The sequence below is a fragment of the Lissotriton vulgaris genome, chromosome 5, assembly GCF_964263255.1.
Source record: "Lissotriton vulgaris chromosome 5, aLisVul1.2, whole genome shotgun sequence".
Classification (NCBI taxonomy): Eukaryota; Metazoa; Chordata; class Amphibia; order Caudata; family Salamandridae; genus Lissotriton; species Lissotriton vulgaris.
In genome coordinates this window covers 660,551,246-660,576,892 of record NC_141693.1, presented here as the reverse complement: position 1 = coordinate 660,576,892, position 25,647 = coordinate 660,551,246, and positions in this window count along the sequence as shown.

Below are 25,647 nucleotides of genomic sequence, written 5' to 3'. Positions count from 1 at the left end.
TTCAAAGTGCAGCGACAGGAAGAACACGACCGGCTTGCTGACAACGTCAGGGCACTACTAGTTTGCATGGTACATAGACATTGGACTATGTTCACTGCCTGGACGAGTGTTCTTCGATTGTTGTGCTGCATGAGAAGGAACGCATCCTACTGACTGAGTGGGGGCTTGGAAGTGTGTGAGCTGAAACAGACTCAAACTACCAGCATGCAGTGAGAGGCACGGACCAGATCCTGCAGTCCGTTCTTTGTGGCCGCACAAAACCATCCAATAGGATTAATTCACTGGACTTTCAAAAGACCCTCACCAGTGTACCCTGTCACACTTAATAGGCACTGAAGAGGCAATCCACGCCGAAACGCGTCTGCCAGAGGGACAGCGATGGCGACTCGCCATTATCAGTTAAATGCCCTGAAGGTGAAAATAAAGCTTACCTGGTGTACCGTCGAGCATGTATCAGCCCGTTTTGAACGGAAGCGGGACTGGAGGAATATATACATATATATATATATTTTGTTTATTTAACAAACATTAATGTTCCAAACTTTTGGTTTCATTGTGAATTTGTGAACCATTTGCGTTGTTGCAACCCTTGCGTCCTGTTTCTTTAGGCGCTTGGGCTTTTAATTACAATTTAATGCACTGCCTACTCCTGACGCGTCATGTGATCAAGCTCCGTCCGCGGAGCGAAACGCGTCAGGGAGGGCACTAGCTCTTTTCACTTTGCTGAATAAAATGGATTGCTGGCACAGGAGTGTGTGATGTGGCTTTTTGGTGTTTGTTGAACTTTGAATACAAGCACCTATTTGTGGAGTGAGGTCCACGCCTGCTGAAACCGCTACTTTCGGCGGTCAGGAGTTTCTGTACATATATATATATATATATATATATATATACACATACATATATATATATATATACACACACACACAGATCAGATATACAGGCATACATTTACAATGTTACATTAGCTTAACATTATCTATGGCAGGGCATCCACTCTATGCCCCCTGCCTGTCTCCCCTCTGCTGGGCATGAAGCCAAACTCCTCCTGTGCTTGCTGATGGAAACTGAATAAATGACCTAATTTTTTCATTCTTCTAAAGAGTCAGTGTAAGGAGAGCATGCCATCCAATTCTCCTTAAAACTACAATTCCCTGACCTTTGTCCCAAAACCCGGGACATTTATTCAAAACGAAGAAATGTGTTGGGACAGTTCACCGAAATTCGGGACTGTCTGGGGAAAACCGGGACGTCTGGTCACCCCAGCATAGCAAGAAAGCCATATTCCCTGGTGCAAGAAAAGAAAATGGCCAGTTTAACTGCTGCAAGTACATAAAATACAATAATTATCAGAGTCAAATGGGACCCTGTGGGCCCGGTGCCATTGACAATGGTAACTAAGCCCCTGCACCCAGAGTACACAGAACACTGCCACTGACACACAACTGCTGCTGCTACACCTAGAGGGCAGTGCTTTTCCCTGCAAAATTACAGGTGAACTCGTTGATAGTAACCAGTGCATCGCTTAGTGTGCACAATCACTGCAGCTCCTACCTACAGGAGACAGGCTCTGTTGCAGAAGAGACAGGCCTTTCAGCCACAGCTTGCAGGAGGCAATGCTTCGTTACAGAAGGCAACTTTCTGCAGCCATCACACACAGGATCAGGATTACAAATGAGGACAAAGTAACCTTCTTGAGCTCAGATCTAGCACTCTGCATCACTCATGCCTACAGGGGTGGAAGGTACTATGCAAATGCCAGTATAATACAATAGAATGTCTGGCTCACGGTCATTGGTTAATTTTGTAATAAATGTTGTTGGTCTATAAAACATGCTGTCTGTTAAGACTGTAAAAGCAATGCTGTGGTTTGTAGTAATTCTTTTAGTGCCAACAAAGCGACCTTGCTCCAGAGTATTCAGCAAGAGTCGCCTGCACAGTTTACTAAATGTATAAACAATCCACCCACCCATTGAATAGTGGTATGAGCTAGTCAGATACTGAACATCACTTTGGCATTTGTAGCTTGTTCTTCGGCTAGACATAGTCTATGTTTTGGATCCCTGCTTTTGACCAGGCTTTGGTCAAATCATGGGATGTGTAACCTTCCGTGGAGTTGTGCTTCTTCATCTTGGTATTGTAATCAGGGCTTAAAGATCCCCCCTGGATGTAATTTACAATGGACATTGAAACTAGTCCCTTTCGGGCCCTGTATTCATGTCCTTAACTCATCTTGCAAAAATACTGATCGAGTTCTGAACAATGGATGTAAAAATGCTTTAGGTAATCCATGTTGTTCCTACTTATATTTTGTGTGCATTTTTTCCATCCCTATTAGTGTTAGCTTTTTGCAGGCTGTTGTGTTACTTTTTCTCTGGTGGCATATTACTCTAATCCAGTGCATAAATTGAATTCAGGCATTCACAGGTGTTTATAACGGGATACAATTGAGTTGTGGAAGGCAGTGCCTCTCAGGGGCTATACAATGTTCAGAATACGTGACCATCCAATTCTTTGCCTCTCTGCAAACGCATAGAGCAATGGTCACTTGTGCCAGTTGCAGTTGTGATTCTGTGCAAATTATTGGATAGAGTGGCACCCCACGTAAATTTAGTGTATATGTTTAAGCCACACCCTAAATTATATAGGCCGTGCCCCTTTCAGGTAACCCCCACTTTTTTAATCTAACTTAAAGCCCTAATTGCAATGCCCATGCAATTAGCACTTGTATAGTTTGTATACATAAAGTTATTGTTGTACGTTGCTCTTCGATTTATTACAGAATGAATTACAAAACAGGGGCAAGCAGAACACACTCCTCTTTATAAGGCCTTGCATGATACGTGGAAAGCGGTTTATAACTAATCATATAATACAAAAAAAATGATCAGGTGCAAAATCTGGGTCCTGCATGTATGTGACAATGGTTAACGCAGGCTTTCCCATACATTAAGATTTGCACGCAAAGCTTTAATTAAAAGAGCCTTCATTTTCCACTGAAACTGTGATACAAAAAACAGCAAATTGTGCTTGATTCAGGAACAATGGTAAAAGGCAGAATCATCAATTCACAACTGAATTGAGCCCCAGATGTGCAATTGACAAGGTAGGATTTATTTGTTCTCAGCGAGTGTTGTTTTTTCATAAACATCAAAGACTTCTTCGCCCACACAACTGTCTCTTCCTGTAAATGGGCAATATGAGGTTTAGCAGATATCATTCTGATCGAGATAACACAGTACTCATATGGGGTGCTGCTGCACACCCCGCACTGCAGCACGTGCAGTACACAAGGCTCCTGGGTCAAAGCACCAGCTTGTAGTAGTCATCTGTAGCCGATGCTCCTTGCTGGCAACTGCTTGAGCTCCAGTGAGTCTGGGGTGGTAATGCACAGAAGCAACCCCTGCTTGTCATAAACCTGAGTTCCAATTTGTGTTGCCTGTGTTACAGTACATTACTCTCTGTGATTGGTGTGGGCCTAAGTTCCAATTGGTGGTCGTAATGTGCAGCTGATGCTTCTCGCTGAGAGGGTGCCAGCTCCATTGTGTGGTGGCATTTTTCAATGACTCTCCTTGGCTGGCATGGGATTAAGTGCCAACAGGTGATGGTAATGTGCAATTCCCGCCTGTGGCTGTCATAGGCCTGAGCACCAGTCTGTGTGGTGGTAGTTTGCAGTGGTAGTCGAAGGCCTGTGTTTCCGTTGATGGTGGAAATGAGTAGACGCAACTGGTGAAAGGGATGGGCGGAACTCAAGTCTTTGTAATTAGCAGTGTGACTCTACTTGGTTGGCATGAACGTAAGCACCAACTGGCGGTGGTAGTGTGCAGTTGGTGTCCTTGGCTGCCATGGGCATGAGCTCCAGTCTGTGTGGTGGTAGTCAGCAGTGGCCACTCATGGCTATCATAGGCCTGTACTTCAGTTGATGGTGGAAGTGTGCACCTGCGGCTTCTGGCTGAGATGGGTGCAAGCTGCAGTGTATGGTGGCAGTGTTCAGTGACTCTCCTTGGCTGGCATGAGTCTAAGCACCACAGTACCACAAAAAAAGATCTGCCTTTATACGGGGAATTACACAAACCAGGAAGGAGCGGTCCCTCCCTGTTTAAGGATGACAGCCCTCACCGGCCAATGGGTAGCATGCCTCATCGCATGGACCCTCTGGGCACCTCTCCAATGAAGTGGATGCAAGCTATTATATATATATATATATATATATATATATATATATATATATATATATATGTATATGTATATGTATGTATGTATATATATATATATATATATATATATATATATATATATATATATATATATATATATATATATATATATATATATATATATATATATATATATATATATAGGAGTTTGTGAGAATAAATGGTAATTGATGGCTATGCCACTTATATGGTCTATTAGGCTGTGAGGGAGTGCAGAGGGGGGAAAATAAATGTGAAATAAAACTACCTCCTGGGCGGGCCTGCACTTCATTTGAATGTGGTAGTGTGGAGCATCCGTCCCTCTCTGGGATGGGAGGTGTTTCACCTTGTGTGGGAGCAGTGTGCAGTGATTGCCCTTGATTAGCATAATCAGTGCTTGAAATGGAGAAATAGAAGTGCAGGTACTCCGTACCATAAAGTACAACGTTTTTCGTGAGAAGTGCAGGTACTCTCCCTTTCAAAATAAAAAAAAGTACCGGCCCATTTTAAGCACTGAGCATAAGCCTTACAGGCGGCGGTAATGTGCAATCGCTGCCCCTGGCTGGTCCGGCCTTAGACTGAGTCCTCCCTGCCGCTCACACGTATCTGATGGAGCTGTTTGAATAGGTGTTCGCGCTTTCATCTCTGCAGGCCTCAAAGCCTCCAACCTCATATCGGAGCAGCCACAAAGAAGCGTGACCGGGCGCACGGGGCGCCATGAAAGCTCCCCGTGAGCGGCCTGCCGCGCTCGACAATGAGCCTCATAATGCACTCAATCAACGGCTGTTTGCATTTCAAACAGTCCCGTCACGAGGTTTGAACAGGTGCAGGACAGGATCCACTCAAAAGATTCGCAAAGAAAACAAGCGCGAGAAGAGCGTCGCGAGGCCTGATCTTTCTTAGCATCTGGCTGGGAGGCGCAGGGACCCGCGCGCTCCTCTCGTTTGTACGAGTGCCAGCCACGGATTGGGACGGGAAATGTGTAGCTTCCACAGAGCTCCGCTAGGGGGCAGGCTCCAAGGGAATGTGAAGCCACGCGCCTAAGGGGCTTCCAGCAGCCACACCACTGGCCACCAACACATGCCGCCGACGCCGCGCGCCTGGATATCTATCCCCTGTGAAGAGAACCCACGCCACAGCTCTGTGAGAAGCATGGATCACACGGCCACACAATCCCATCCCCAACACAAACTGGCACCGCGCCAGCGGGGACTCTACGTTCAATGTAGACGCAGAGGTCACAGAATAAATATTAGGCCAGCCAAGGGGCCTATAGTGGCAGCTTCACCCAGTGCAAATTCTGTGATCAGGTTCAGACTTTCTACTATCCAGATTATCCCGAGGTGTAGCCTCCTGCTATTCCCAGTGCTTTAAATGGCCAGTACTGTCCAGTACAGAGTACCAGCACTTTTTTATTTTGAGAGGGAGAGTACCGACACTTCTGCAGAGAGATGCAATACTTTTAATTGGAGAGTACCGGCACTTCTCAGAAACAAGCAGGTACTTCCTCTTCTATTTTTCAATTTCAAGCACTGGCAATCCCATAGGTCCAGGCGTAGAACACCCATTGGGCTCAAAGGGCTTCTGCCCCCCCCCCCCCCCCCCTCATGTGAGTCAGCCCGGGCTGAGACACTTTCCCGAGCTGCCGACCGTCTTACTGCAACCGCACCCGAGTACTTCACAGGTCTTTAAAAGACCATTTACTTGCTGACGAGGCTTTGTTGTGTTTTCAACCCTTCTTAGAGCCCCTGCTGGAAGAATTAGCCCCACACTAACATTTTTGTCAGCGCCCCTCTCCCCCCTCACCAAAATTTGGCTCTAGTTGGGCCTCTGCGTAGGGCTCCCTAAACCGGACTAGCATCTGTGGGCGCCTTGTGTTACTCACGGCCATTCTGAGGCTTTGCTTGAAATTTACAAGGATCACAACTTTAAGCCTTTAGAGCACAAGGCGATGAATGCACGCAGGACACCTATCTGTCCACCAACTACTGGGTGAAAAAAATTACTTATCAGAGCCGGGGCCAGACTGCGAACCCAAATCAGCCCTGGCAATTTTAATTGACCAGCCCCCTGCTTTTGTTACTGGGGGATGATATAGTCGTACTGCTGCAAAACTGGACCCCAGTAAAAAAAATGCCCCCCCCCAACACTGCAAAATTGGCACCCACCCTACCAGCCTCCCGGAGAAACGCACAATGCCCGCTATGGCCAGTCCGGCCCTGATCAGAACACCTTGAGTTCAGTGCACAATAATAAAGGGCAAACTAAAGAAATCTTGACCACAGTGGGCATTAACAAGACACATACTAAGAACTCTCCTCGGCTCACAAGGACCAAAGGACTTTGATGAGGGAATCATGCTATTGGTCCAAAATATGTATGTATGCATGTATGTATGTATGTATGTATGTATGTATGTATGTATCTATCTATCTATATATATTTACTGAAAAAAACAAAGGTTACAGGGGTTCATAGTTAATTTGAAGTTTTGCGCACACAAAACCGTTGAAATTCCACCGTTATAGTTATACTTAAGTTAAGAAATTATAATTCGTAACCTAAAGTTACTTAACAGCATGAGTTATACATACTTCAGATAAGTATAACTATTACAGCTGAATTTCTGTGTTTTTGTGTGGGTAAAACATCAGGCTAACTATTACCCTCCTGTAACTTTTTTTTTCTATGGTTATTCTAACGTAAAGTAATATATATTTACTGTAGGTTAATACAACCACCGCTGTGCATGGCCTTTGGCCATGTCTGGCAGGGGTTGGCATAGGGCCTGCGGCCAACGCCCCCACATGTACACATCCCCACACTATGCACTGCCTTACCCGTGAGCTGTGGGGTATGGTGTGTGAATTTATTTTTCACAATTGGCTTTTGGATTCCTGGATCCATTGCGCATTTACATTGGGGGTCGTGCTGTGCATGGTGGTGGATCCTTGGTTCAGTAAAAAAAAAAAGAAAAGTGAGCGATTTTTTGCCCATGAGGGGTTTCTCAGAAACCCCTCCATATGTCCTATGGGCTCAGGAGCCCTCAATCCTGACCCCTTATGTGTGTTTTTGTTTACGTTTTCTCCCCAGTGGCCCAGCCAAGAAACAAAATGGCAGCCCCAACTTTCCCTTCAGGTTGTGGTCATCCAGTCAGGGCCTTGCTTTTCACCGGATCTGCAGGTACCTGTGAATCTGCGAAGGATCCGCATCACTAGATATCTATATTTTTCCTTCTTTAAGAACTCTCAAAGTAATGAACAGATTTACACAAAATTATAAAAAGGGCACTGTCTACAGCAAGATCTACCTTTCTGCAAAATGTGCTGCAAATCCGTTCAGAGTTTCAGGCTGTAGTCGTGTTAAAAAATGCAAAATCTCCTTAGACATTGCACGGGCAAAAATCGTTCTGGGACTCACCCTTTTTCTCAGCCACCTGCTTGACCAATCACCCCGAAACTTTCCAAACACCAGCTAAAGTATCTAGAATGCTAGTTTTTAAACTTTTGTGAAAATTCACCAAATGCGCCAAACGTTTTAGCCAAACGAAAAATGCTACGTCTATGGGAAAAATTGATCATAACTATAACTACCCATCGCCTTTAGGTTTTATATATATATTCATACAAGAGTGTTACTAACTGAACATGGCAAAATGATTTGGTGGTCTCAATCAAATGACCATTTAAAAAAATACACACTGATGATTTACGTCTTTACCGTAGGACAAAGTAAATAGATGACACTTAACCGACTAGTACAAAAGGATAACTTTTAAGAAGTGGGTGTACACACAATAGTATTGTTCATGGATTACTTAAATTTGCTTTTTTGTTTGGATAGGTTTGTTCTCAAGTTAGTGCAAAGCAAACTGCTGGAAAGTTCGATTGAAATATTTGAGTAGATGAACAGAAGTGTTAGAAGGTCAAAAATAATTTGCTGATGGCATGGAATGCGAAATTCAAAGCAAGTGGAAATAATATCAGTAACTGAGCAGCTGGTGGTAAGCTTTATAGAGTGAAACATGTCACATGTGTATACCTTCAGCAGATATATGTGATCAAACTGAAGCAGAAAAAATAATATTTTGAAGACACTAAACAATGAGAAATGCACCTATGTCTAACAAGCATTGGCATAGCCAAGAGGTCTTGCCTTTGGGACCTTATAAGTATTTGGCCATGCAGCACTTTATCCTGGGTGCTGCAACATCTACTGTTCTTTAACATGGAAGCTTTAACACTAATAGGTACATTATAGCGCTGCATTGAGAAGTACTTAAAGTTTTATATTTGTACAGCAGGTAGTCTGAACTCACATATCTGGAAGTGCTTTCATATGCGATAATTAAGAAAAAAGATTTGTAGTAAAATAAATAATTTGCTTGATAACACAATTTAAGCGACATGGTGAAAAAAAAACATTGACTAAGCTAATAGATCTTGCATAGGTGAGACCTACAGGTTTTGCCCAGGCTTGTTTCTTCTAGTGGGAGGGGCGTAAAGTGTAAGCAGCTACAGGGAAGGGGGTGCAAGCAACGGCAGGGGCTGTGTTAAGGGGCAAGCTACAATGGGGAAGGGGTAGTGGACAGTAAAAGTGCTATTATGAATCATAGACCTTTTTTCTGGAGGGTGGGGGAAAGCAAGAAAGGGGGAACGGGGTTGGGTAAGCTCATATCCTTGAGCTCCTGCTCTCTCCTCAACTGCAACATTTGTTTCAATTCACTCTCACTTCTTGTATTATCATTCCGTTTCTCATTTGGTAACACTTGTTTTGAAACATCCCGGGCTAATATGGTATACACATGGTACACTCTGCTTTGCGGTTTATGTCAACTGTTTCCTAATTACCTTCTTACCACTTTGTGGCGTTTTTTTTATTCTGCTTTATACTACCCACCTTGGGGCTTCAGGTATTCTTCATTCCATTCGAGACGTTATATGGGCTGAATTTGTTATTACTATACAGCGTGTTAGTTATCATCAGATATTTGACTTTAACGTGTTTGTGCAATTTGACACTTGCAATGAGCCTACATATATTATTTGTTTACATTATTTTCAGACTACCCCTGACAAAGGACTATAAATTAGTCCGAAATGCATTGGGTGAATCCTCAATGATTCATGTGTATATTTTGGGAAGTTTAAGGATGTCAAACCTGCAATTTGCTAAATATTTGAACTATTTCCTGTGGATATAACATGGAATAAACTATGATGGAAACTACCATTTCTTGAAGTTTGATTACAATTTTTCAGAACGTTTCTACGTCCAATTGGTTGTGCCCAGAGAGACGGCACTTATCTCAAGTGTCGCAGACTGTTTCTTGATTACCACACCTTGTCGGGGAGTGATATCTCAGGAACACACCACAACTTATAACACATTAACAACTGCGGAGTGCGTAACCCTAACCCTTTTTTGCTCTCCTCAACTGCCTCATTAACTTGGCTCCTGGAGGGCCCTGGACTTGCATTAATGTATCCCTAGATGGCTCTTGGGTCCAGATTCCTCCCCTTGACCCTTCAAGCTTTATTCCATAAATTAATCAGCTTCCTTCCGGGTTGCCTAATTCCTCATGCTCACAAATCTTGCCCTGATGAAGATCTCAAATCATTGAGATCGAAAAGCTGTCAAGCTTTTATACAACAAAAAACTCCTTTACTGTTTAAAATTATCGTCAGGAGTTTCTGCTTATGTTGTCAATGCGATGTATATTTTTAAATGTCACCTTCACTCGCCACATCACGCACTTTTTCACTTTCTTGTGAGCACCTGAACTATATTTCAAAAGTTTTGATATAATATTTATAAATAAATAATGTATTATGTCAGTGCCCACCTGTGTCCCTTCGTACAATTAGAAACTGTCTACTATTACTCCCTCTAGCATTTATTCAAAAATAAGCCCTATGCCATAGTCTAAGTGATTAACACTTTCTTAAATCAACAGCTCTTTCTTTTTTAGGACCTCATTTGGCCTTACACGATCTATTGTTACCCCACAATATGTTTTTTCAATAAAGCAGTTTTTAAAAATGCAGCCTTAAAGGAAAACAGGATGGATTTAAAAAAGAAAAATGAAACTTTTCAGTTTCGTTTTTTAAGTGCAGGCAGTGATCCCTGGGGCCATTGCCTGTTCTTAAAAAATATTTTCGCACCTATTCACAAAGGGGAAGGAGACCCTGGGGACCCCTTCCGATTTGCAAGTGGCTTACCACCCTTTTGAAAAGAGTGGTAAACTGCAAATACATAGGTGTGAGATTCGCTATTAGAAAGGGACGCCCTTGGTACACCCCTTCCATATTGTGAGTCGCAAACCATATTTTGCGAGTCGCTAATAGGTTAGGGAGTCGCAAAATATGGTTTGTACATGGGGTTGACCTATTTTGCAGTCGCAAACGTGTCCAATTCCCATTCAAGACTGCAAAAAACGGTCGTACATCTGCCCCTTAATGATAAGCCACTGCTTCTGATAAGCGTGTAAGAGGCAAACATAAATACGTTGGACAATGAAGTAAAATGAAGTTGGAATGTGCAGATTTCCTAATTAAAAAATAAAAGCAAAGTTTTAATGCATCAAAAGCTCAACAGCATTATGTGTTGAAGTTAAAATGACATATAAAATCTAAAATGAACAGGTGATATTTACGAAATCTGTGCAAAAGATTTTAATATTTTTTATTTATTTGTTTTATGACAATGAAGTCATTTCCCTGGGTGAATTCCGGAAGTCCGGTGAACCTTGGTGAAATTGTAAGCAGTTATGATCCTTCGATGAGGTTGCCATAATTAGTCTTATCCTGAAGAAAAAATCAGATCATTGCAAACCTAGAAAAAGGCAACATTTATTGACACCCCCTCGTACAAGGTGGTTTGAGGGTTCACAAGTTTTTTGCATTTTAGACTATTATATATCTCTGTGCTTTACCAGATGGCAGAAGACATAGGCCCTAATTACGATGTTGGTCGAAGTTGCCTCCGACTGACACCGTTTCAGGGAAGGAGCCACCTGACCATAGGTCGGCGGTTCCAACAACCCCATTAAGATGCAACCCCACATGGTCTTAAACGTCCATTTTTTAATGGAAGCTTATGTGGTGGGTCAAAACTGTCCGCAGCAGAAGCTCCCATTGAAAAATGGAAGTTTGTAAACATCCCTACACCGTGTGGCAGGCACCTCATGGTGCAGGGATGTTTAGGGGGGCACCATAGCTACCGCCCAGGCCCTAATACAAATGGCCAGCGAGGAAGGTGGCCATGCTAGGGGCCCCCAAAGTCAGTTTCCAACAGCCAATCCATGTCGGAAAGGCCAACATAGATTGTCTGTCGGAAATAACTTCATAATCCCGATGGCGGAAACACCGTCCTTAACGGATTATTACAGCCTTCCAACAGGCTCCTTGAGCTAATTGGAAATGTGTCAAATTCCTCCGCCAGTTTAAAACTCCGACCGCCATCATCATGATGGCGGTCAGACTAGTTTAAACCTAACGTGTCATTTGGAAAGCCTCCAACCAGCAGCTGGAGGCTTTCCGACCGACATCTTAATCAGGCCCATAGTGTCAACCTTTAATAATGTGACAATCCTTATCAAGTAACCAGCAGGAGTCATGTTTTTCTTGACCATATGAATGTCCAAAACGGATGCTATAGAGACTGCAATACCCCTGGAGACCAAGCTTACCATATCCCTGCTTCACATATGGTGATATTTTTAGAGCGAATAATAACCATGAAGGGAAAGACAGACCAATGTCCGAATCAACATGCAAACTTAACCAGAACCAAAACCTCCCTTAGGAATCTAACAAAAAAGGCACAGTGTGTCCCGTGCTTGATCCACCCCCCTTCCACCACATTTAGGTTTAACTGTATTTTTATTTTTGGTTAAGGAACAGATAACATCGCCTACAACCAGCCGACCGGTATGGACACTGAAAAATAAAGAAGACATACTACATGACAAAACCCCCACCCACCCTCTCCATCCCCCTTGGAGTCCACCAAAACAAATTAAGTGGTCATTCTGATTCTCAGTGAGCACTATGTGGAATACTGAGGGCAAACACGAGGACACTAGTTCTTCTCATTCACCTGGCTAAGATCAACAGCCTTCTTCTGGGATAAGCCGCACTGCCCCAAGATAGCTCGGGCATGCAAATTCCTTACAGTTGTGGGCCACACATTAATTTGTAACATGCCAGTTTTGTAACCAAGTAATTAGTGTAATTTCTGTTTTTATTTTATAATTATATGAATGTCAACATGCAAAATATTTCGAGTGCCAATAAAAATATAATTAAAAAAAAAGTTGTAGTCCAGGATTTGTATATAAGGCTTCCAATCTACCTCGTGGGCCTTTAATTTGTTGTCTGACACCAGCACAATCCTCTCCATAACAAGACATTCCATGACTGGGCTAGCCATGTAGAGTAGCTTTATCCCAAAGCCCTAGGAGGCACTGTATCCCCACCTCTATGCTATGGCCACCTGCTTGTCCCTAAGGCACTTCAGGGCTTTTTTATGGCGTAGGGGAGCTCTAGTAGGATAACACCTAAGTCCTCCAGGATCTGGGTTTCAAATGGCCTGTTCAGTTCATTATTAAGTTCCTCCCAATAGCGACCCAATCTGGGGCAATACCCAGGAAAATGGAGAAGAGAACCCGTGGCGCACAACCCCTCCGACACCTATCGCTCTCTGAAGCATGCCACTTAGCACTCTTTTCAGGAATGTGGTACCAATAAGTTAACATTTTATATTGTGTTTCACGCTGCTAAACAACGGAAGCAAATGTTCGTGCCCTGTGAAATTGATTGCTCCAGGTTTTCAGGCTTGAATTCCTGCCTCAGTTCTCTCACCCACCCTTTTGGCCATGCTGTTTTAGAATCATTGACGGATTTGAGGAGGAAATTGTAAAAAGTAGAAATCGGAGTTCTGTCATGTGGCCCATCTTTGAACCATCTCTCCAGGCCAGTTAGTGGTCATTAATAGATGTAACACCCAGTGCCAGAGTGGAGTATATGCAAACCATTCAGATTCTGGAAGGATGAATTTCCACTTGAGGTCTTCAAACAATAGAACCTGTTGATTTACAAAGAGGGAGCCACCATAAGACATTTTCTTTCTGACAAACCTTGAATGTTGGGTTGTTAGCGCAGGCGTGAAACAAGTGTTATGTGAGATGGTTGTAAAAAAGGATGGGAAGGAGGTGTACCTGGACTTCCAGATTGCAGAGTGACTATATAGTTAGATATGGTAATACAATCTTACTTTACGTAACAAAAACCAGAGAAATAGACTGAAAAAACAAAGGTTTATGTGACATTATAGTTAGACAATGTAATAATATAATAAGTATGGTTCTAAAATGAACACAAACATTTACCACTTATAGATTACTGGGCAAACTATAACTTAAGTCCCTGCCATGCACTGCTTATGACCTCACATATTACATCACTCATGACAAGTAAATTAACATAATTGAGGACATCACTGACCTTTGTATTTTTATTAAAAATATATATCAACACTTCCCATCCCACAACTCTAAAAACGCCTTACTACCCCTAAACACCACACTTTCTTCAACACTAAAAGCCCCCTACTACCCCATACGCTACCCATCCTTAAACCCTAAAAATTCCCTACTGCCCATATTTTAGTGACATAGACCACCAAAGGACATCCATTTTATTTACAGACCTTACTTGCCCTATGTAAAAGAGAATCTGCTATAGTGCCAGCTATAAGACTGTACAGTCCCACTTCCTAGATCTATCAATTAACTTCCTCCAGGACGCCACAAGTCCCTTCCAATAAGTCAGCTAAGTGCTATATGCTCTAGGTTTAAGCACAGTGCACCATACGATTACCTTTATTGGCTTCATTGCCCTTTAAGTCATTCTGCTTGCCTCTATGAATCAAACTTGAAAATATCCAAGTGCGGTCTGAGAAGGAATCTTTGGGTTAGATGGCCTCTGCTAGGTGCCAGGCTTTCACCCTTAGTGAGGCTTGCTTCTGTCACTTTCAGCATACCCAGTCATCTAGGATCCCTTGTTTTCTTTAAAAAACAAAAACTGGTGCCAAAAATTCCAAAATAGCAGTTTCCAGTTACAATACTCAATTCATTAAGGTGGTATTGTCTTTTGACTGTGTCACAAGTACGATGACGAACTGTGGACTTTGTTGCCCTTCGACACCGACAAGTCTCTGATAAACGTCAACTCACCCTTTGTACAGGAAGGGCTGGAACCCTTTAAGAACAGCCTTCAAGCAGAAACCCAAGGGGGGTGGCCCACGACGTCGTCTGAAACCAGCCTATCAGCGGAGCGGGCGGCTAAAACAAGAGGGCCAAACTTCTCTCACGAAGTGGAAGCTGGATTCCCCAGAGCAGGAGCAGAGTTCGTGGCGTGGACGGCGGTAGCAAGCAGAGGCGGAATATTGTCTGGACTGAGCCAAGCGGTTATAGAAGAGGACACTGAGGTGAGGGCTGCTGCCGCAGATGAAGACATCAAGCCGGGAGCCCAACCGGACCGCGTTTCACCCAACCACCCTCCTGGAGGGGGGGTGGCTTGCCAAGGTACGGGCAAAACTACAGGGGCTCACGGGACATGGGAAGGGGAAGGGCGCTGTTTAGAGGGAGGAGGGAGGTCACATCTGGGCTCATGACTTCTCCCCTCACTCCTATTCCCTTGAGATAGGAAGTGCCTACTTCCTCGGTGACTCATTCCGGTGTTGTTTTTTTTTTATGTTCCATCCCACCTACGCCGGCATAATCAACTCCTGAGAAGCGGAGCACCGGGTGCCCAATCACAAGTCCAGGAGAAGCCCTGGTGAAGACGGGACCATCCCAACCAGGGATTCTGCCCTGGATGTCTGAGGACGTTTACCTTGATTTTCTTTCTGTTTTATATGTGAGTAAAACAAATAACCTAACCCTCAATCATCTCTCCCGCAAATTTCATTTTTGTTCTGGCTACCTTCACTCTGGCACCGATCCCTAGTTGCGACAGGCAGATGCCAGAAAAAAAACCAGCAAAGAACCCAAAGAAACCCAAACAAGCTATAAACCTCTGCCTTTATCTATAGAAAACCATTAACAAAAAGCATGCCATGAATGCATTTCACTGGCTCCTGCTGTGACTGAGGATCACAGTTAAATCCTTGCACATCCCAACCATGAACTCGTTCTAGAACTGTACTTTCTAAGCATGTGTGCCTGTTTCAATTATCAGACATCATTAGAAGGGTAACCTTCAACTCTTTTACCCACTCTAAACTGTGGGTACCAGTTACCAGATCCTACACCAACCAGCTTCCCTCTCTCCAAGGAAGGGGGGCACTAGGGATGATTAATGAGGTGTCCTTTTACTAATGGATCCCAACAAGAGAGGTAATTATTTCTTGGCAAGTATAAAAAGTGGATTTAACACAAATTGTGCTTGATGAGTTGGGGGTCACTGGAAAGATGTGTTGACTAGAACCAACTATATACAGGTGAAATAATGATAAATCCTTTGCCAAGGCATCCAGATATACATGTCAACCATCTGGCTTTATTTAAACATCACCATGGCCTTTTCTTGGTAAAGGTTTAATTCCCTTTGACATTCAGTCCGATGTTTTGCTTTGGTCAACAATAAGAGCACTGTTTGCTTCTCTGCATTCATTTGCAGCTTGGATTACATCTCCCATGGCTTGAATGAATATGTTATGCTACAGAGCCTAAATCACAAGAACGACAAACCAAATTGTCTCTAGTAAGTCAATATGTAAGCAGCAGGAGGAGCAGGCCTGACAACAAAGTTTTAAAACGTTTTTCTGAAGCAAATACATGAAGAAAGTTAATCTCTAATAAGAAAGATGTCTCCTGGTCAAATAACCTGGATTTGGGACCATTGGTGGGCATTTTCCTTCAAAGATATAAATGAATACATGCATGGGGCATTTGTAAGTCAGATTTAGAACTTTATGCTGACAGATCTCAGTTTTCATACATGTACCTCAGCAGCATTTACCACTTATTTCATAGTTTACTTCACTTTGAATTTTATGGTACATCCTAACACAATGACGGTTGTCAGAAAAGAGGTTCGGAATTGCTCCTTCCGTCAAAGCATCAATTAAGGACTTCTTTCTTAGGCTTTTGTCAGACTTCATAATTGTGACCGAATATTAAAAAAAGGAGGCGGCAATGGGCCCAATAAAGGGACGGTAAAGGAGATAGTGAGGGATAAATGGCATAACCTCGGTCTTCCTTCAATTTGATTGGAAGCCAATCTTCCTTATTCTTTTCAAGAAGACTCAGAGCAGCCATGAAGAAAGCAAAGTCACACTGTGGCCATGGACATGCACGTACATTTGTAAGATGCCAGAAGTGGAAGGTAAGGCTTCGGCCATGGAACAACTACATCATAAAAGGCACATTGATGCTGGGGAGCAGGTGTGAAAATATAAATTACTAAGGCACACCAAAGGTTACAGTGCTCCTGTTAGAGGTGAAGGAGTCTGGTTTGACTATCTTCTAAAGAATATTTAGACAGTTTGGACAGAATAGCCACAGTATACTGCTGCGGCTGTTAGATAGTCAAAAGTGGCAGTCAAGTCAAGAAAGCTGAGGACGGATAACCGGTCATAATGTCCTCTCCAATGGAAATTGTTACAATCTCTGACATGCATCTCGAGTAATAGAACAACTATCAGGAATCCAGGAGGTGCAAGTAGATTCGGAGACAGCTCAGGCTATTTTCACCAGGAGGCTGCAGAGCCAAGAAAGATTGGCAATAAAAAAAATTAACAAGTTCGATTTGATTCAATATACTTTATTCGGTTTGTTAGAACAACCATAAAAGCTTTTACAAGAGTTTAAAATGCATATTTATATATCCATTATGTAATTTGATCGCAAATTCCATAGCCATAGAAGACAGTGATGGTAACATATCTTACAAACTTAACAAGTTAGTGTCTTAGGGTTTAGAAAGCATTTATTAAAATAGCAATTTAAACTGATAATGTTAGAGCTAAGGCAATCATTCCATAAGGATCAGAGCATATAGGACATCAGTCACAGTTCTCGGCTAGAAGGGATTGCCTTACATATCCTATGGCATTCTGAAGACTTGAATTCAAGTTTAGGTGTAATCATTATCTATAGGTTCAAAGCAGAAGCTGTTCGATATGCTCCTAAACTGTTGGAAAGAAGAACGGGGCACTGAGGAAAACTCAATCAATCAATCATCAAATTTATAGAGCGCGCTACTCACTCGTGAGGGTCTCAAGGCGCTAGGGGGGGGGGACGCTGCTACTTCTCGAAGAGCCAGGTCTTGAGGTGCTTCCTGAAGCTGAGATGGTCTTGGGTCAGTCGTAGGTGGATGGGGAGGGAGTTCCAGGTTTTCGCAGCCAGGTAGGAGAAAGATCTTCCTCCGGAGGCGGTTCTGCAAATACATGGAACGATGGCGAGGGCGAGGTTGGTAGAGCGAAGCTGGCGATCGGGGTGTAGAACGAGAGTCGGCTGTTGAGGTAGTCGGGCCCATGTTGTGGAGCGCTTTGTGTGCGTGGGTGAGCAGGCTGAACGTGATCCTTTTGTTGACGGGGAGCCAGTGGTGGTTTCTCAGGTGGGTGGATATGTGGCTGTGGCGAGGGATGTCGAGGATGAGTCGTGCGGAGGGATTTTGTATGCCTTGGAGCCGAGTCTGAAGTTTGGCGGTGGTTCCTGCATATAGGGCGTTCCCGTAGTCCAGTCGGCTGGTGACCAGGGCCTAGGTGACTGTTCTTCTGGTTTTTGTGGGGACCCATCGAAAGATCTTTCGAAGCATTCGCAGGGTGTTGAAGCAAGAGGACGAGACAGCGTTGACTTGTTTGGTCATCGTGAGGGAGGAGTTCAGGATGAAACCCAGGTTGCATGCGTGGTCTGTGGGCGTCGGTGCAGTTCCCAGCGCCGAGGGCCACCAAGAGTCGTCCCAGGCGGAGGGGGATTGTCTGAGGAGGAGGACCTCTGTTGCTAGCAAGATGGTTGTGTAGCTACATTATTCGGGTTCCTTTTTAGTATGGGAAAATTAGGTATCCCAATGCATGAATAATTTTGAAAAAAATCAGGGCTTGCTCACAGCTTCGTGAAATATGCTGGTGAGGCGTAGCTTAGTCAATGAGAGTCTGAGGTGTGCATCTCAAATTAACTGAAAAAACAGTGGGACACAGGGTGAATGGTTGAGATGACCTAGGAGGAGCAGGGTCAGTACTGATTGGTACTATGTGGGCCTCTGGGGCTGATTTAGACTTGATGGATTGGTACTCTTTTGTAATAGCGACAGAGTACTCTGACCCCCAAATTTAACCCCCGCCCACCCAATTTGGAGTAGGGCTGATTGAAGTTTTACTACAACAAATACAAATTTACTGCATTGGTGTAAAACTTCCTCCGACCATCCAACAGAGTAGGCGCCATCAGAATTAAGCTATTGGACCGTCCACTCCAAATTGTGTGGAGGGTCAGATACGTTTTTTTGACGGTCCTTATATCCTAGTGGTGACGGAGAGAAAACACATAAAAAATGACACCCATTCCATGGGATAAAACTTTCGTGGTGTGGTGGGAATTCGTTTTTTTTTTATATTTCAAAACCAAACTCCTGATTTGGAAAAGTTTGACGGCCCTGTATAGGGGTAAAAAAACACAAGAAAGATCCATTCAAATCACAAAAATACAATGGCATTTCAGAAATCTACCTTCTCTTTCTATAACAGCATTTTTTTTACAAAAAAATATTAACTCTGCTACCTTGAAAAAGCGAGTGTTCACATCTGTGATGGCCTTCACATTCTTTTGGACACATGCTTCTTGCTGAGACCTGATTGTAATTTGTTTTTAGACGCATGCCTGTGCATCTTCACGTCCTATTGTCAGTTTTCTTGCCTGTTTCACACTGTCACCTGCCACAATTCTCCCACACCCAGAGTTAAAGTAAATTAGATTTACAACGTAATCTCTGTTCTGCGGCACAATAAATGCGGCAGGAATTCGGCATCTTATCTGCATTTCTGTAGCCAACCATGGAGTCACGGATCCGATGCTGTCACGTGACTCCCAGCAACATCGAAGCTTGGCTGCGGGCCTGGGTTCTTTCACTTGAAATATAGCATTTGTCATTCTCAATAGTTCTTTGACAGCTGCTGCTAAGATAAATCACACCATTAATCGGTTCTGAATGCAGCGTGGATTTTTTTTAAACTAAGAAAACAATAAACATGAAATTAGAGCTATCAATAGTTATGAAACTTTCCCATGAAAAACACGACTGAAAACTGGCGGGAAAAAATCAGGTCATACTCAACTTCACAGAAAGAACTGCGTGTTCATATCTCCATCTTCGCCATCTGGGAAGATGGGGGTCAACAGTTCAAGAAATTAACATTTTTTTAAAAATAAATGGTAAAGCATCCTAAGTAATGAATCATAACTCGACATGAACGTTTCTCAGTGGAAGCCCCATTAATTAAATACTTCTTCAAAGGGGATTGTCTAACAAAAGATAATACTTTAAAGTGAAATGCCACATAAAAAAGAGAGAGCCAACATCTTGGTGGCTTGTCCATAGTTCTCAACATTTCAGGTCAGGTGTGAGAGCAACTTATTTATGGTAGGTGTTTGCTTTGCATTTTGGGACTCGCAGTCCAGATATTATTATGGGACAAAGAGAAGTAGAAGTTCCAGTTGGGGAAGTTAAAAACCTGGACTACGTGAGCCATTCACACATGGACCATGGAAACGGAAGAGCTGCTTGTCTTGAGGGCAGCCTTATTGTCCTAGTTCCCATCACTATAACTTTCAAATCAGGTTGACGAAATAGCTACAGGTTACCCTCAGGACAAGCATGGAGCCTCCATGCTGAGAAGAAAAGGACAGATTTGTAAGGAGATATTCATTAGATGTAGAATTGCAGAACCTCGTTACTATGATACCCCCTATGTAGACACATGATTATATTTCAACCGGAATACCATATCACTCAGACACGGTGAAGGGACGCAAGACTAACAAAAGAGAGGCCTTTCCATGCACAGTGTGAAAAAGCTGAAACGGGCATGACTTCTGACTGCCTGCCTCAGTGTCCAACACATTCTAAATGGCTTGACGGCTTAAGCAATTTGAGGCCAAGAAAGTTAGCATAATTGAGGACTTAGTATGTGTTAGCTACAAAAAGATAATCTAAACACTCCTCATCTCTGTCCTCCTCGTCCCAGTTCTTACTTGTGAGGCAACTTCGCCTCTGACAGAGGTTTACAATAGTAGGGATCTCTCATGCCAACAGCTTGAAGAGGTTATCTATTTCTATTAGAAATAGAATAAAAGCTCCTTTCTCTGCCCATCTTCCTGTATTTTTCTCTGTCCTCGCAGGCGAGAGACAGGTAACTTTGTTCACACTGTTTATTGGGCTGCTGGGGAGCTTTGTCTATGGTGTCTGAAGCTGGAACCGGCAGCTATATTGCACCCTCGGCTTCCGGAGGCAGCACTGTTGTGTTGGGCAATGGGATATTGCTAGAGGGAGATCCCCTTGCCCAGCAACACTACTAAAGCAGGAATAACACTGCTTTTAGGGCATTCCAACCGGGCTCTTTGCCTTGAAGGGCAGAAAGGCTACCAGCACGGTGCACAATGTGGATCAGCCCCCTGAAGAGGAGGAGGCAGTCCTTTAAGCTTGCTTTCAGGGTTACAGTCTCCAATCAAGGAGGCTGTTGACTCTGTATTGGTGAAGTCCACATCAAAGAAGCAAAAGTTGGACCAAAATGATGAGGACCATAGTCGGTACCTAGAGGCAAATATATCCAAGGTTCAACGTTGAGAGACCTCCTCAAACACATTATGTAGGTCTTGGGTTTTGAAGAAAAGGGAGGAGGGATTTTATTCTTCATATAGTATTCTGTATCTCCGATGATTTGCCTCTCCAATAGGTAATTAAGTCGATCCTGTGAAAGGAAGGGAAAGATCCTGACAAACAGCTGATGCCTTGCTTTCTTAATAAGGCGATACGTGCTTAAAGAAGTTGATGGGCTTTTTTTCGTCAAAAACCGAACGTCAATACAATTCCGGCCACAATGGCATCCACACCTAGTCTGGCTTCAGAGCATTCCACCTTGTCAGATGCAGTGGATAAGAAAGTTACAGCTTCACTTAAGCGATCTTATGCTGCAGAAAATGTCTCCATTAGAACAAGTACTTATGCAGCCTACTTCTCACAAGCTTTTCTTAAGGATTTCCAGTCACTATAGTATGCCCTCCAGAACAATGACTCCAATACTGGCCAGTATGGCGGTACTGGCTACATTCCTTTTGGACATTAGTTTTGCTAGTTTGAGGGGAGTCTCATACTCAGCTGGAGCATCTGTGGCTCACCATAGACTGTAATGATTGAAGTTCAGGAAGTTGAATGCCAGTCAGATATCTCTCATTATGAAGCTTCTTTACTGGGAAAAAGTGGTTTGGGCCAGAATTGGATCAAATAGTACAGAGAGCTGTGGAAGAATAAAAGATTTTGCAATCCTTTCAGCTTTCAGTCGGGAAGAAGTTTTTTATCAACGGCAAGCCAACCCAGCTCCTGTCGGGCAAATGTCCCTTTCTAAGCTGGGCACATGGTAGAGGTCGCATTTTGCAACAAAAGTCGACTGAACATTTATTCTGGTCAAGAGCAGTCCCAAAAATGACTATCAAGAAGTTGGTGCATTACTGGCTCAGTTTTGTTTCTCAGAAGTATATCTCCATTAATAGGCAAGTGGGTCCTGCAGGTCATCAAGTACAGCTATCAAATTCCTTTTCCTGTCCTCCTCATTGGGGGCAGTTCCTTCCTACCCCAGTGCCAATAGATGACAAAGTTTCAAGTGATATAACAAGGGGTTCAAGTTCTTTTAGACAAAGGAAAAAGTCAATAATTTCGGTTCGATCATCTCAAGTGGAAAAAAGATTTTATTCCCTGTAGTTTCTTGCTCCCAAGCACGATAGCAGGCTTCGACCAGTCCTCGATCGCAAAGCCTTAAACAAGGATGTCATAGTGGAACACTTCAAAATGATTCCAGTTCAAGCAATACATCCTGTACTGGCACATAATGATTTTCTTGTCACATTGGACCTCCAAGATGCTTATTTTAACATTCTTGTCCACCTGGAGAGTCAGGATGTTCTTTGGCTTGCTGTTGGAGATCAGCACTTTCAGTTACGGGTCTTGCCTTTTGGCTACTGACTTCTCGTAGAGATTTACAAAGGTGCTTGCACTAGTTGTGCTCTTTCTTATTTACATATGACATATTTGTGTACCTTGAGGACTGGATCGTGTCTGCTTCTATTTTCCTGAAGGCTCAAGAAAATGGTAATCACTACATCTGAATGAGGCAGGGGTTGCACCAGTCATCTGTCCAACAAGTTCCACGTGTCATACAAGGGTTCTCGGATGTTAGATCTAAGCTGCCTTCAATATAGCACTAAACTGGTAAGAAATCTGTGTTAGAAAATGTTCTGCCTATTTGTGCAAGTTGTTACTTTCTTTTTTTAAGGTCTTTATTGTGCTGTACATTAGATAAAGTCAGGGGCAGGTTGAGCTCTGTCAATATCAGGGAATGGAGACTGGGAAGGTTTGTATTTTTAGGTGTGGCTGAAGATAGATTTAACTATGAAAAAACCTTTTCTGAATAAGGCTAAACTAGAACCTGGACACCCCAATGCGTGGTATACGGTCTATACCTTAGCTCCACTGTTATTCAGCATTTATATTTCGAATCTAAATACGGATCTCACTCTAATTCATTCCTTTCAAAACTGGTCAGCACGGAATATAGCATGTTACATCGCATGCTATTACATTGCGTTCCTTTACAACGCGGTCGTTACAACGATCGTGTTGTTAGAATGCGATACCTTTACAACGCAAGTCATCAGATCAAATTGCTGTTGGGGACGTGCTGTGTGGTGGTGAGCCTCAGCAAGGCCTTACAGTACTAGGGGTTCTCCCTTCTATGCACAGAGTCCTCAGACCATAGAATAGAAGTTGGCACAGAAACTGGAATAGAAAATACAGAGTTTATTAAACCTCATGATGTGGAACTACATTCACACAGCACCCTTCAGTAATGTATGAAGTAGCACACTGAATGGAAGGAGCTTGGTCCTTTTATACCCACACAGGGGCTCAAAAGAAGGCAGTACAAGTACAAAATGGTGGTTTTAGGTACATATATGGTCATACAGAAATTCACAGTCAACAAGTGGGAGGAGCTAACAGTGGCTAATTCTGGTGAACACATCCTGACAGTTACAGACTGGGGACAGCTGCAAGGACAGCTGCAAGCTCAACTGAGCATGTGCGAAGCAGAAAAGGCTAAATATATCTCGTCTCTAGGCAGATTTCAAGAGCAGTTAACAGGAAGGTAGGACAGAGCACATGGTAGCACATGGCAAACAAAATGGCTGACAGAAATACAAAATGGATTCCACAAAACGGACAAGATAGTCTCTAAATACAGGATGGCTTCTGCTAATGCTAACCTAATTGCTGCCAAAATACAACAGCTGGACTTAGGAATAGTATAATTTACTATTCCAACTCCAGCCTGCACAACAGTAGGGAAGGTGCTGGAAGAGTAAATTATACTATTTATTCCTTAGATTAGAGCACCCCCTGCAGCAAGTCAATCTAATGACTTGCGTTGTACATGCATCGGATTCTAGCAACGCGGTCGTTGTAACAACCGTGTTGTAAAGGAACTACAATGGAATGACTGCGTTGTAAACGCTGTCTCCCATCAGCATGCCCCATTTGCTCCATGCTAATTGTAAGAATAATAAGGTATAAGTGACTTTCATTATTATGAAATAGTTTTCTGGAAAGGGAACGGCAAATATAAATAAGATACAAGTGGATGTCCTATTAAAAGGGTCATTTAAATTTGTGTTCTTGGAAATAATCTTTATTCACACACTTTGAGAAAACAGCTGTTAAATTCCAACAGGCTCAGGCTGTGTGCTTCTTTAATGCCTTTTAGGGAGGCATCACACTTTTATACTTAATACTACCTATTGTCTGGCGATTACTCCCTCAGTCCCTCTCACTTTACTCCAACACCTGCAGCCCCCAACTATCTGAGATAGGCAAAGCCCGGTGCAATGAGCAGGTGCATCAGTAAGCTGATGTAATCACCAAATAATTTACCCTAGGCTTGATCGTGAGATCCCAGAAAGCAGCCTAGGAAACAAAGGAGGAAAGGGGTAAATAAATCCCGAAAAATCCCAACACTGGTCCAAGATGGCCCCAGTCGTTGTGGTGGGATCCATTCTCCAGAATCCGCCAGTATGATTGACCGGCTCAAGGAAAATGCTAAACCTTACGCTTGATGGAGTATCCCTGCTCCCGTGCCAACACCCTTCCCTGCAATGGTTGAAGTGTAAAAATAAAGTGGCATAACAATGGCCTTTGCTGGGAATATCCCACAAGACGGTGTGAAGTGGTATGATGTGGTAAAAACACCTGTAAAGAGTGACATATGTAAATATGTAAATGTAAATCCATATTTGTAAAGCACGAACTACTCACCCTTAGGGGTCTCAAGGCGCTGGGGGCCATGGTGGAAATTAAGTGAGCTATTGTCCAGAGTCGCATGGTGCTGAGCTGAGCTGCCGCCGGAGCCAGGGATCGAATCGGGAGCCCTGTGCTCCAAAGTCAGCTGCCCTGGCTGCTGCACCACACCTCTCCACATAAAATATGTTTTGCTAAGGTTTGTATGAGTTTTGCTGTTGACTTTGAGTCTTAAGGAGTGTATTCACACTTAAATTGCATGTTTGTTTTTAAAAACATTGTTGTCACTTGAATTATAAAACATTCCTTTTCTCAGCTACAAACAGTACACATAAGTACTATACATTACGCATTTTACAAATAATGTTAATATGTTTTAGAGTCACATTTTCAAAGTGAGCACCTACATGCTACATAAAGTTGCCAAGGATTGTTTTTCTAAAGTGTACAAAAAAGTGTGGAATGCTTAAATTAATCTCAGCCACTGATAATGAATCAGGGTTGCACACCAATCCATCATTATATTGCACACCATGCCACCTTAGTTTGCACCATGCTAAATGCAAACCAGTCTTCACCCAGATCCAATTTGAACAGTCCAGACCTAAGTGGGATGGGTATACCCAGACGTGGATCCCCGGAAAACTGTGTCACTGGAACCAAGCCATACCTCGCTGATGAGACCTAACTAGGGCGAAACTGGTTCTGGGTTGCTTGTGTTCCGGTTCAGGTAGAACCTGGCCTGGCAGTTCCGGTTGTACTGTTCCCATTGGAGAATGATCAAGACTGATTAACATATTGCTTCACAATGTTCATCACACGTATTCTGGACTGCTTTCTCTATAAGGTATCAAGGGACACCTTACACACATTATCATAGTTTC